Genomic DNA, 13,722 nt, shown 5'->3' on the forward strand with positions numbered 1-13,722 from the left:
TGTAATGATCGGTAATTTTGCAATTTTTTCGGCGTCTTTACGATTTTTGCGTAAAAACGCGAGTTTTTCGGCGTCATTACGAAAGTTGCGCAAAGTCGCGATTTTTTCGTAGCGTTAAAACTTGCGCGAAACGTCACGCCTTTTAAGTTTTAATGCTACGAAAAAGGCGCGACTTTGCGCGCAAGTGTTAACGCTACGAAAAAATCGCGTTTTTACGCAAAAAAACTTAAAGACGCCGAAAAACTCGCGTTTTTACGCAAAAATCATAAAGTCATAAATAAAAAAATCATAAATAAAAAAAATCGCAAAAAATACGAAAAAGTCGCAAAATGTTCGTTTCCAATCGGAACTTTTCCAATTCGGATTCGAAATCGTGTCTTAGTAAATCAGCCCCGTAGGGGCAGATTTATGAAAATGTGAGATTAGAGCTCACCACAAAAAATGTCACCCATTTCTATTCATTCCTATGGGATTTTTAGAATTGTATTTATAAAATGGTAAACTCTAGTTTCAGACAAAAATAAGCACCACTACTCAAATCAGGGCAAGCTCTTGCAAGTCTATTGGGAACGTGCAACGTTTCGGAGCACAAAAGCCCCTTTGTCATGCAAAAACTTCACCCATTGATAAATATGTCTCTAAAAATCCCATAGTAATCAATAAAAAGTGGGTTAAATTTTCTGTCATGAGCTCTAATCTCACATTTTCATAAATCTGCCTCTAACAGTTCTTAGAATTAAGTACAATGTTCCTGTACCTCAGTACAAATTAGCTGGAATAATTTAAATGTTGTATGTTCTAAGGAATTTGGTACAGGAATTAATATTCAGCCTAAACTGGCAGTGTGTTGTGGAAAAATTATACAGCTGGTTAATCCTTATAAGCGGCAGATGGGGTTCTTCATAGAGAGGTGCCAAACATCAAGTCCAGCATTGGTCAGTAATTCTGATACTAATTATAAAAATGGGTATTCATTTAGGATACGTTGTGCAAAATCTGTATAATGTATAAAGGCAACTTTCCATCAATCAGGCAGCTGCTAGATATGATTTGATGTAGTTAGCAGCATCACTGCACAGCTTGATACATAACACTTATTTTACACCACTTTTTATGTTGTTTTTTAATGTAAAAAATTTAGCCAGCCTACATCATAAAAACAGTTTATTAAACATAATTAGTAGATTTGTATCATAAATATTGGAAGTGAATGCCAGAGGTCCCTAAAAGGACAATTACACTTACAAACTTGTTTCTTCAGTTTAATGGAGCTCATGGCATGATCACTACATTTATTTGGAATTGAGTTTGGTGACCCTTAGGGGCACATTTACTTACCCACGAACGGGCCGAATGCGTCCGATTGCGTTTTTTTCGTAATGATCGGTATTTGGCGATTTTTCGGAAAATTGTCGCGCCTTTTTCGTAGCCATTCCGAAAGTTGCGCAAAATCTGGCTATTTTTTTGTAGCGTTAAAACTTGCGCGAAAACTTTTCGCGCCTTTTTCGCAGCTTTCGCGCCGAGTACGAAATATTCAGATTCATTCAAGCTTCAGTATGGTGACTTTTCTTGGGCCAGGTTGGAGCTGCAGGGTGCCATTGAGTCCTATGGGAGGCTTCCAAAATCATTCAAACGTCTGAAAGTCGAGTTTTTTCGCGCAAGTCGTAATGGCTACGAAAAACTCGCGTTTTTTCGCGCAAATCGTATTGGTAACAAAAAAGTCGCGACAATTTCCGAAAAGTCGTAAAGGCACCGAAAAAATCGCAAAAAATACGAAAAAGTCGCAAAATGTTCGTTTTCCAATCGGAATTTTTCCAATTCGGATTTGAATTCATGTCTTAGTAAATCAGCCCCATAGTGTCCTTAAAAGAGACTGCAATTCATTTCAGTATATTACTTTGTAGTATTCTGCCCTCCCCACTTTTTTTTTTTTTTAAGTATTTTCAATATTGATAATGTACTAGCAATACATTTGATTTTACAATTTGAGCAATTGTCATTAATATTCTACTAATAGTGGTTTCTGGCAGTTTTACACAGTACAGAAAGTGTCTAGCCCAGTGATCCCCAACCAGTGGCATGGGGGCAACATGTTGCTCACAACCACTTTGATGTTGCTCTCAGTGCCCCCAAACCAGGTACAGTAGTTATTTTTGAATACCTGACTTGGGGGCAAGTTTTAGTTGAACAAAAACAAGATTTACTACCAAATAATGACACCCTGACCTTCAAAAGAGCTATTGAGCTGGAAGCCAGCCATTTAGCAGCCTAAAACTGCTAGTATCTCAGAAACCTCTAAACATTTAAAATGTATGTAAAGTGCAAATATACTTAGAGGACAGCTTTAAGTATATTTACATTCATTTATTTTGGGATTTTGATCCTCTAACCTAAAGAATGGTACTCCAAATTACAGGAAGACTTCTTATCCAGAACACCCCCAGTTCCAAGCATCCCCCCTCTGAACTTCTTATTGCTGTGGTATTATTCTAATTTGTCCTGGTAGACAGACACTAGCGAATCTAAGTGAAGCGGCAAAAAAATGACGAAAATTCATCTACTTTTTTGACACGTGCGGCATATCGCAAAAAAATTCAGCAGTGCTGAAATGCGTAATTTTGCCGCAAATCAATGCCTGCTCATCACTATCAGACACTCTTTTGTGCTTCTTTAGGTTTTCACAGTGCTTTTTTCCCTATTTCTTTTCATGGCCAGTTGTACAACAAATACTTAAAATTCTAGTCAAATGTAAACGGGAACCAAACTTTTATTTGTTTTGACTTCTTTTTTGTTTATATCATAAAAATGATGGCCATGTGCAAGCCACACCAAAGTATATATTGCAAAGGAAGAGAAATGATCTCTTCATAATGTTAAATTCTTGAGGAAAATGAATTTCCTTCTATGGCAGCAGACTGGGCTTCTTGTTTCTGATGAAAGCTTTAGAAAATGTATTCTGTTAGATGAAAATGCATGAACTGCTATCTGAAAGCTAGATAAAGTAATTCATGAGCCAGGATGTAGAATCTCTACACTTGAATGGTTATAAATGAAAGAGAAAGCTTCCAGTGTTTTTTTTTTTTTTTGCTGCAGACAGAATACAAACGTCCCTTTGATTCTATGAGGAATACTCTTATTTAAAAGACTGCAACAATAAATGTTTCAGTTGACAGTGGGATCTTAGTCTAGGGTAGTTCACTAATTTATTTAAAGCATTGATAGATAGTTATTTAAAGTTATGAACCAGTGGCTGTTCATTGTTCACAAGTGCCACTTATTTTGTTATCAAACTTCACAGTGATCATACCATTCACCAATGTACATGTTTGGCCTGATCCCTAGGAGGAGGAGGTTTATTTGACTCAGCTGCACTGCATGTTAAGTTGATTTCAGACAATGCAATAGAGCAGCAGAGTGCAGATATAAAGTTACTAGCTGGGTCAGTCCCAGTAGAGGCTATAGGGGTCATTTACAAACACAGACACAAATGCATGCAAATGGATGCAAATGTTGCACTTACTGATGCAGTTTATTAAAGGTGCTTATGTATTATGTATAGTTGCTCCAAGGGCCTTTGCATCCACCCTGAAACAACTGTCTAGCAATATATAATCCCTATTGCAGTGTGTATTTAAGATGCTCTAAACATTGTTCCTCAAAATATACCCCCCCCCCTTTTTGGCATGAAAAGGTGAGGGAAGGGTTACATGACAATGGATGGTTGGGAAATAGTTCCTACGAAACAGAAGCAGATTATCATGGTTTTTCTTTAATTTGTGGACTTTTTAGATAATGAATGTGCACCTACATTAGCCCAAATGAAAGAGCTCATGTCATGTTTTTCCCTTACAAATCATATATTATATATAATCTAGAAGTCATAATGGGGTTTAACCTTTTTACTGCCAACGACGTATGGGATACGTTGTGGCAGAAAAAGGCTTTATCTGCCAACGACTTGTCTCATACGTCATTTGCAGATAAAGGATTCTCTCTGCAGCGGCCGCAGAGAGTTTCTACCAATGTCAGCTCCCTGGACAACGAGCCATGTCATGTTGGTCCTGCGACGCGCTCGGCGCAGGACCGACCTACAAGCAGCAGATCTTTATCAAGAAATTGTGAGCGAAAAATGCGGCAAATTGCAACATTTTTATGCGATTTTCTGAAATGTCATAAAAATCTGCAAACTTAGGAAAGCTTTACGGCTTGGTACTTTGGAGCAAACAGAAATGTGTACCCATTATAGATTCGGGGGAATGTGTACTTTTCAAAAATATATGGCTTTCTGGGGTGAGTGTACTTTTTTGTAGCTTTATCCCACATATAATGATGTAAATGTGTTGATTTTGCAGAAGCTAAAATGATAAATCCTATGGGGGTATGTTCACATTGGGGCCCCTACATGCCACATATTTGGGTAAACCTATACATATTGGGCATCAAACTGTTCAGTGAACCCCTGGCATTCAAATTTAGTTTTATCTTGGTACCTAACACTATGTGGGAGATAAGATGCTGCAAAGTGGAAGCTTTGAGGGGCTTTTTGGAAATGTCATTAAAATTGCTAACTTTAGAAAAGCTGTGCGGCTTGGTACTTTGGAGTAGAAAGACATGGGTACCCATACGGGGGAATGTGTACTTTCCAAAAAATATATGACTTTCTGGGGTGAATGTACTTTATACTAGCTTTATCCCACATAAATGATGTAAATGTGTTTGTGTTGATTTTGCTGGAGCTGAAATGACAGAAATGATAGATCATATGGGGGTATGTTCACATTGGGGCCCCTACATGCCACATACTTAGGTAAACCTATACATATTGGGCATCAAACTGTTCAGTGGGCCCCTGGCGTTCAAATTCAGGGTGTTTTATCTTGGTACCTAATGATCCGTGGGAGATAAGGTGCTGCAAACTGTAAGCTTTGAGGGGATTTTTGGAAATGTAATCAAAATTGCCAACTTTAGGAATGCTTTACAGCTTGGTACATATTGGTACATATTGGGCATCAAACTTTTATTTAGTTACTTTATGACCTGTAGAAGATAAGATACTATAGACTGGAATTTTTAAAAAATTTCACAAATTTTTATAAAAACCAATAACTTTAGGAAAGCATTGCGACTTGGTAATTTGGAGTAGACAGACAGTTGTGCCTATTCTGGATTCCCCAGAATCTGTTCTTTTCTGGGATAAACCTTCTGTAAGTGGAAATCTAAAGTATGCAGCTTTCTGGAGCAATGCTTTGGAAATGTGGTAGTGTACTGCTGGGAGTTTTTGACCTATACAAGTGAGAAATATCCATAAAACTATATATATTTGGTATTGGCACGTTTAGGAGACATGGGACTTTCCAAATCAATTGTATATTCGTGCATAAAATAATTTTTGTTTCTAGTGTGTGTTTATATTATGGAAAATTTGATTTGATTTTTTTTTCATTTTTTAGACATTTATAAGCCTATATCTTGTTACAGAATTGGAATTACACAAAAATTCTACCATATTTTGAAAGCTTAGGTTGTCCTGAAAAAAACAATATATTGTTTTCCTGGGTAAACTAAAAGTCCCCTCGAGGAAGGGCCCCTAAAGTGAAACAGTGCAAAATGTCAAAAAACTGTCTGGCAATACAAGTTCCGCTTTGACCAAAACGGCTGGCAGTGAAAGAGTTAAACTCTATTTAAAATTATAAAGTTATTTCCAAAAGTCAAATGCAAAGTCAAAGGTATTTATCCCTTGAATATATCATTTTGATTGTAGGAACTTTGTATGGGCTTGCTCCATTGAAAACGACATTCCTAGGAACTCATAGGATTGTTGATAGGACTGTCCATTGAGTTCAAATCATACACAGGGTTTTCTATTATTACCTTCTGAGAAGACTGTTGAGCAGGTGTGTCCAATTTATTCAGCTAAACCACTCCAGAAACCTGAGGGGCATGCAACAAAAAACCTCATTTAAGTGAACTAAAGGACAAAAGAAATACACAATAAGTCAGTATGTGTTTCTGCTATTCAAGATCATCTCTCATGTTAATAACCATTTTAAGATCTACCTCTTTATAAAAATTCCAGGTTGTCGGCATATAAAGTGACAGTGGTATAATGGGCTACAATGTGTATGTGTATTAATATATAGTAGTGCAAGTATAATACAATCTCTAACTCTGAAATTTCATACCTTTTAAGCGGATCTCAAAGATTAAAAATCCCTTCACCTAGGTGCAATAATAATAAAGAGAGTAAAGCACGAATGGAATATAGGCTTGTACAGAAACCAGAAGTGAAACGGCTTTGATTAAGCTATTGGAATCCCTTAGCAAAGGTTACATTTTTTATATTCCTCATTTTTTGAGATTTCCACCATGCACAGATATAAGGGGAAAAAATACCATTTTCTGGGGCTGCATAAAGATGTAATATTTCTCTAAGGTTTTGTGACTTAATATATGTATGGTTTTCAAAAGCTGACCTTTAAAAGATGTTGTATTAGCAATGCCTTTATTTAAGTATTTTAGATTTGTCTTATAACTTTGTCATAACAAATGTCAAGAATAACTGTGGGCCATTGAAAATTTATTTTCGATAGACACCATGGGGCAGATTTATCAAAATGTGAGTTTAGAGCTTAATACACAAAAACTCACCCACGTTCTATTCATTCCTATAGAATTTTAAGATGTGTATTTATCAAATGGTGAGTTCCAACTTTCATCCATTGATGAATACGCTTCTAAAAATCCCATAGGAATGAATAGAACGTGGGTGAATTTTTATGTATTAAGCTCTAAACTCACATTTTGATAAATCTGCCCCATGTGTTTTTTCTGTCATGAAAAAGTAAGATGTGGAGAAAATTTTTTGCTACTATGACATTTTACATTTGTTTAAGGGAATTTCAACCCTATGGGGCACATTTACTAACTCACGAATCCGAATCCGAATTGGAAAAATTCCGATTGGAAAACGAACATTATGCGACTTTTTCATATTTTTTGCGCCTTTACGACTTTTCGGAAATTGTCGCGACTTTTTCGTTACCAATACGATTTGCGCGAAAAAACACGAGTTTTTCGTAGCCATTACGATGCGCTCGTATCTTGTCGCGACTTTTTCATATTGAGCGCTCGTAAGCGGCAGGCGAAACTTTCAGACTTAGCATGATTTTGGAAGCCTCCCATAGGACTCAATGGCACCCTGCAGCTCCAACCTGGCCCAAGAAAAGTCACCATACTGAAGCTTGAATGAATCCGAATCTTTTGTACTCGGCGCGAAGGCTACGAAAAAGTCGCGACTTTTCGCGCAAGTTTTAACGCTACGAAAAAATCGCTAGATTTTGCCCAACATTCGAAATGGCAATGAAAAAAACGCAATCGGACGCATTCGGCCCGTTCGTGGGTAAGTAAATGTGCCCCTATGTAAAACTGTCTTACTGCACCCCTTATTTCTCTAAAATAGCAGGGCCTAACATAATGAGAAATGCAAGTATATGCAGAGGTAACAGCAAATATTGACTTCCTGTTATTGTTGGTATCACATAATACTTTTTAGTATTTAAAGCTCCCAGCTCCTAATGAGGAAACAAATAACTCAGAGACAGCATTCTCCTACATTCATTGGGTTGCTAACGCTGGTTATTGTTGCTTTAACCAGCAACCAGCATGCTTTAAAGGGGTAGTGAAATTTCTCAGATCTTACCAGAAATGTATTCTTCATCAAAATGTGCCTATATGTCCTTTAAACCATTTTCCTAAATTGACTTCTTTATATTTAAACTGGACTAAAGGTGGCCATGCACGGGGAAATTTCAGCTGCCGAATGGGGTCGTTTAGACTGATTCAGCAGCTTATCTGGTTATGTATGGGTACCCCCGATGGGCCTACATGACCAATATCTGACCTAAAATTGTCCCAAATGCGATTGGGCAGGTTTGATTTGACTGTCAGACAGGGGTGCATCGGCTCGTTCATGCGGGCCTCGCCCGACTGGCCATATACAAGCCATTTTAATTTGATGGTTTGGACTAGCGCCAAACGATCGAACTAGCCTATGTATGGCCACCTTAAGTTTGCTTCTGATTTAAGTACGTGCTAGGGATTCCCCTTGAGAAAGGCTCTTTGCCGAAACGTTGGGGTAATTCTCATCTTTGGCAAGTGTATCCGCTAACTTGTGTGTCTTATTTTGCCTATGCACATTTTGTGGTATGTATTATCTTACAAATCTATGTATTATTTTTTGTAATCTTGTAATTAAAATTGATTGCTGTCTTTTGCATACTATATAAAGGATTATATATTTTTAATACTATCACTGTGCTTGTGTTTCTTGCGTGCAAACCCTTTTCCTATTTAAAATTAAGTACGTGCTAAACTCTGACAAACTCTTAATGTCCCTTGGGCCTTGTCAATCAGAGCTTGCAAGGTGGGAATTACAAAGTTACATAGTTAAGTTGGATTGAAAAGTGACCAAGTGACCCCAGCACACATGAACCCATACTGACGTATCTATACACTCACATACATAAACCCATACTGACCTATCTATACACTCACATACAGACCCATACTGACCTACATATACACTCACATACAGACCCATACTGACCTATCAATACACTCACATACATAAACTCATACTGACCTATCTATACACACACATACATAAACCCATACTGACCTATCTATACACTCACATACATAAACCCATACTGACCTATCTATACACTCACATACATAAAGAATATATACCAACATCAATACTAACGCTAGATTTTAGTATAAAAATAGCCTTGGATACTATGCTTGTTCAAGACATCATCCAAGTATGACTTAAAGGCATTAACCCAAGGTAAACTGTAATGTTGCCTACAGCCACGCTAGTGAACTATGATAAATACCAAACTAGGATTTATATACAACTTTTCTGTTTTAACTGAATGCAACTTCAGTTTGCAAAATATAGGATAGGGCTTTGGTGTAGATCTGCCTAGATGGACTACAAATCTTCTGATCCTGCAGATACTTAGAAGAAGACAGTCTAAGAACCAGTAAAAAAAAATTATACATCTCCCTCACCCCCTCCAAATTGTATTTAACTATAAAAACTGTGAAATAAAAAGTCTGATGCAATGCATTATGGCTACAATATCAGTGAAATACAACTGATCTTTGATTCTGGTTAGAGCTTTCTTAGATGACACATTGTAGCTAGACTGAAATAGACCCAATTGGCAGCCCCAGCTGATTTGGCAATCCCTATTCTATACTATCCCCATCTATCCACATTCTATACTTGAAAAGTCTGCCATTACAACATAACTCGGAAGTGCATTCCCCAACCTCACTGCTCTCACCGTGAAAAACCACCTACGCTGCTTCAAATGGAAGCTCCGTTCCTCTAATCTAAAGGGGTGGCCTCTGGTGCTCTTATCCTTTTTAGGGGAAAAAAGAACACCCCCTATCTGCCTATGATCCCCTCTAATGTACTTGTAAAGAGTAATTATAATCATGTCCCCTCACAAGGCTAATAAAAAGGACAATTCCTCTATTCATATTCCAGTCTGTCATGGAAACCACTGCCTGGTTGCTAAGAAACCAAATAGCTGCCAAATTCTGAAGAGTTGTGGAACTAATTGCAAATTGTATCAAAATATCATTCTCTACATCATACTAAAAGTTAACAAAGGTTAAAGGTTACTAACCCCTTTAATGTGTTGGAACAGTGTTGTATAGCTTAATGCTGGGCCATCACTTTATACATTATTAACAGCATTACTGTGCCTCTTTATGAGATTTTCTGTGAGATTCAGGTATGAGCATGGAGTAGATTTATTTCACAGAACTGCAGTTTTGTATGCCAAAATTGCTAAAAATGTGGTCACATTAGATTTTTCTCCATTAAGGAAAATATATTATGTGTGAATCCACTTTATTCACTTTAAGGTTGCACATTTGAAGATCTCTGTTCTCATGGTGACATTTGGATGGCAATGCTAATGGGAACTATTATTTCAGAAATATACGGGTATAATAAATAAAAGTGAATATGCTGTGTGGCGTTAGATGTAAATGTATAACTGTCAGTATAAACAGGTAACCTTTGACCTCTTATATATTTAAATAGTAATTGATTGGCCCTACTGTTGACTGCCATGCCTACTCAGCATAAGGTACTCAGATATTACTGGATCGCAACACCCACAATCCCTTATAGCTGTCCGTGTAAAACATCATTACTGGCAAAAGAACTTCTTTCTGGGTAATAGGATATATCAATTCATACATGCAGTTATCTAAGTTGCACAGGGGGCTGTCACAACAGGGGAAACAAACAGCTGCACCTCCACTTAGTCATGGCAGAGCACAGAGAAGACAGAATTTTATAGAAAGGAAGGTGTTTTGTACATTTACTTCTAATGTATTTGATAAAAGAAATGGTGTAAATGATCATTATTAGGCTTCCAAAACCATCCCCTCTAAAAACCATCAGATGAATTTGGAGAATGGTTCCTCTTTAAATGGAAAAAATCATGGTATTAAAATACATTACTGCCCAAAGATAGAATGATAATATGCTTCATTTGTTCACGTTTTGTATTCAAGAACACTGTGGTACTTTGTGTTACTTAATCAGCATTCTGATTTTATTCATCATTGGTCATGGATTGTTGAGAGGTGATTTATTTGGACATGCAATTTTAGTTTATAAAACATCTTATATGTACTTTCCTCTGTTAACTATGCCCTACTTAACGTACTAAATGTCAGAGTTAATGGCACTACATTATTGCACATACATAAAAAGTTGATGGGGTACATTTTCTATTACATTTATATTGAAGAACATCATAAATCTAATCCTTAATGAAAATTCATTACATTTTTTTTTCAGAAAGTAATACTTCTATTTTCTGAAATGAGTGTTTGGAGGGAGAGGGCTTTGTTAGATTAGAGAAGGATCTGCAGTCTTTTTCTAAGCAGGGATAAATGTACTTTTAGTATTTTCCCAGATTTGCTGAGAAGTGTAAGAAATGTTCACAGGTTTGAGATGTTTTCACTAGGACATTAAGAAACTGCACGTGCCTTTTCCAGTTACAAATACGGTGCTAATATAGCTTTGATTGAAGGCTTGGACTGTTCCACCTTTGCACTGCATCGGGGCTAGGAAAGAACTCGTTATTCTAGCTAAAGCATTTAAAACGACCAGGGGACTATTTTCCACCTATTATTACAAGATTTCTGAGGTGTATTATGATGCAAGAAATTCTGTTTTTTCTGGCCCTATACCATGAGTTGTAGATGGCACAGAGCTTTTAGACACTAATGGTGTCATATAGTAAAAGGCACTAAGTTTGCCCAGGAGCAGTAACCCATAACATCCAATCAGCAGATAGAATTTACTAGTTACCTGTTTAAAAGCAAACATCTTGTTGGTCGGTATGGGTTACTGCTCCTGGGCAAACTTAGTGCCTTTTATTACATGGCACCATTAGTGTCTAAAAGCTCTGTGCCATCTGCAACTCATGTTATAGGGTACCTGTAAGAAGTGGTCCTCTTCCTTCTTCTGTCTTCACGCTGCTTCCACAGTAGAGTGAAAAGCCAAACTTTAACAAAAAAAGTCAGCTTTTCCCATTATCTAGAAAGTTCAGAATTACGGAAAGGCGATCTCCCATAGGGGCTGATTTACTAACCCACGAATCCGACCCGAATTGGAAAAGTTCCGACTTGAAAACGAACATTTTGCGACTTTTTCGTATGTTTTGCGATTTTTTACGAATTTTTCGTTACCAATACGATTTTTGCGTAAAAACGCGAGTTTTTCGTATCCATTACGAAAGTTGCGTAAAAAGTTGCGCATTTTGCGTAGCGTTAAAACTTACGCGAAAAGTTGCGCATTTTTCGCGTAAGTTTTAACGCTACGCAAAATGCGCAACTTTTTACGCAACTTTCGTAATGGATAGGAAAACTCGCGTTTTTACGCAAAAATCGTATTGGATCCGAAAAATTCGTAAAGAATCCGAAAAAATCGCAAAACATACGAAAAAATCGCAAAGTACCGATCATTACGAAAAAAACGCAATCGGACTCCATTCGACCCGTTCGTGGGTAAGTAAATCAGCCCCATAGACTCCATTATAAGCAAACAATTCTAATTTTTAAAAATTATTTCCTTTTCCTCTGCTATAACAAGGCAAAACAAGCCTATTGGGTTTGTTCAATATTTAAATTATTTTTAGCAGACAAGTTATGGTGATCCAAATTACGGAAAGATCCCTTATCCGGAAAACCCCAGGTCCAGAGCATTCTGGATAATAGATCCCATACCTGTACTGCACATGCACCGGCCTTGGGATCGCAAAGAAAGAAGACAGCAGGAAGAAGATCACTGGCAGGATTCCCAAGTCGGTGCCGTTTTCTGCTAATGGGGGCACCAGCCGAAGGTGTCAGGTAAGTTATTACAATCACTGGGGGGTGCCTAACATTTTGGGCCCCCCTTTCCTTCTTCTTTAATAATAATAATCATTTGTACATGAAATTGTTATTATTTCCAAGCATTATTGAGATATGATAGTCAGAAATATATTTTACCGTATATACTCGAGTATAAGCCGAGTTTTTCAGCATGAAAAATGTGCTTAAAAACTCATGCTCGGCTTATACTCGAGTGAATACTGGCATCGAGTGAATACTGGCATCGAATGCACGCCGCAGCCGCACATTTAATTATCATGCCATCTATCCTGCCTAGATTTGCAGCATTTCAATACTTACACCTGAGCGTCTAGTTTTCCCTCCAGCATCCACCTCACCTTGCTATCGCTGAATACAGTAGCTCAGTGCGGCACCCACGATGCAGCTGCATCCCCCCGTGTACTCGGCGGAGGTGATAGTGTGGGTCCTAGTGCTGGAGGATCACCGCGGGATGGGAGGGGAGAGAGCAGAGACCCGGGGCCACCTGCTCTGTGACCTGCGCTGGGCTCCTTTCTCCCGCCGCGGACCCTGGTCTGGCTCTTGCCCCGCCGGGCCCTCTCCCCGCCAGGCCGGGCTGCAGCTACAGGAAAGCCTGGAGCCAGCCGTGCGATTGGATCGCTACCCCCGAGCGGAGATGATAGTGTGGGTCCTAGTGCTGGAGGATCGGGGCTCTGCGCTGCCTGCGGCCGTGTCTTGTGCCTCTCTGCCTTTGGCCGACACTGGAATAGAGACGTTTAACCTGGCGCTCGGATGTGGGCTAAGCCGCGGCCCTGGTGGGGAGCTTCTGCTGGATCCGGATGATGATGAAGAGGAGGCTGGAAGTGGGGGGACCATGAGCCTGAGCCTCTTGCCAACCCTTAATCAGGTCAGTGCTTGGGCATGCGGGGATTAGTGTGGGGCACACCAGCTCTGCACCCCTTGCTTTTCCCTCATCCTACTAGTACAGCCACTAATATTCCCATGTGCCAGAGCCCTAAAAGACAATGCTATACTGAGCAATTAGCACCATCAAGATTTGCTGCTCATTGGGTGGGTGCCATGCCATTGTTCTGAGAGGGCAGTTATCCAGACCTTTCTGATCAGGCACTATTGCAGCTCATAGGCTGCTGCTGAAAAATTAACCCTACAATAGTATTAATTATAACGACCATCCCCTGTATCTAGCACCAGTGTCCCTTCCCCATAAGTGTATACATACTGAATGTGACTATTTAAGATTCCCCTGATTGTGTATATATATATATGAGTGTA

At 38.6% G+C, this 13,722-nt stretch overlaps 1 pseudogene; it reads left to right on the top strand.

The window, feature by feature from the left end:
* Positions 1-12,850: 12,850 nt before the first annotated feature.
* LOC101735086 lies at positions 12,851-13,439 on the top strand (annotated as a pseudogene).
* Positions 13,440-13,722: the final 283 nt, after the last annotated feature.

Source organism: Xenopus tropicalis, chromosome 4, assembly GCF_000004195.4.
Source record: "Xenopus tropicalis strain Nigerian chromosome 4, UCB_Xtro_10.0, whole genome shotgun sequence".
NCBI lineage: Eukaryota > Metazoa > Chordata > Amphibia > Anura > Pipidae > Xenopus > Xenopus tropicalis.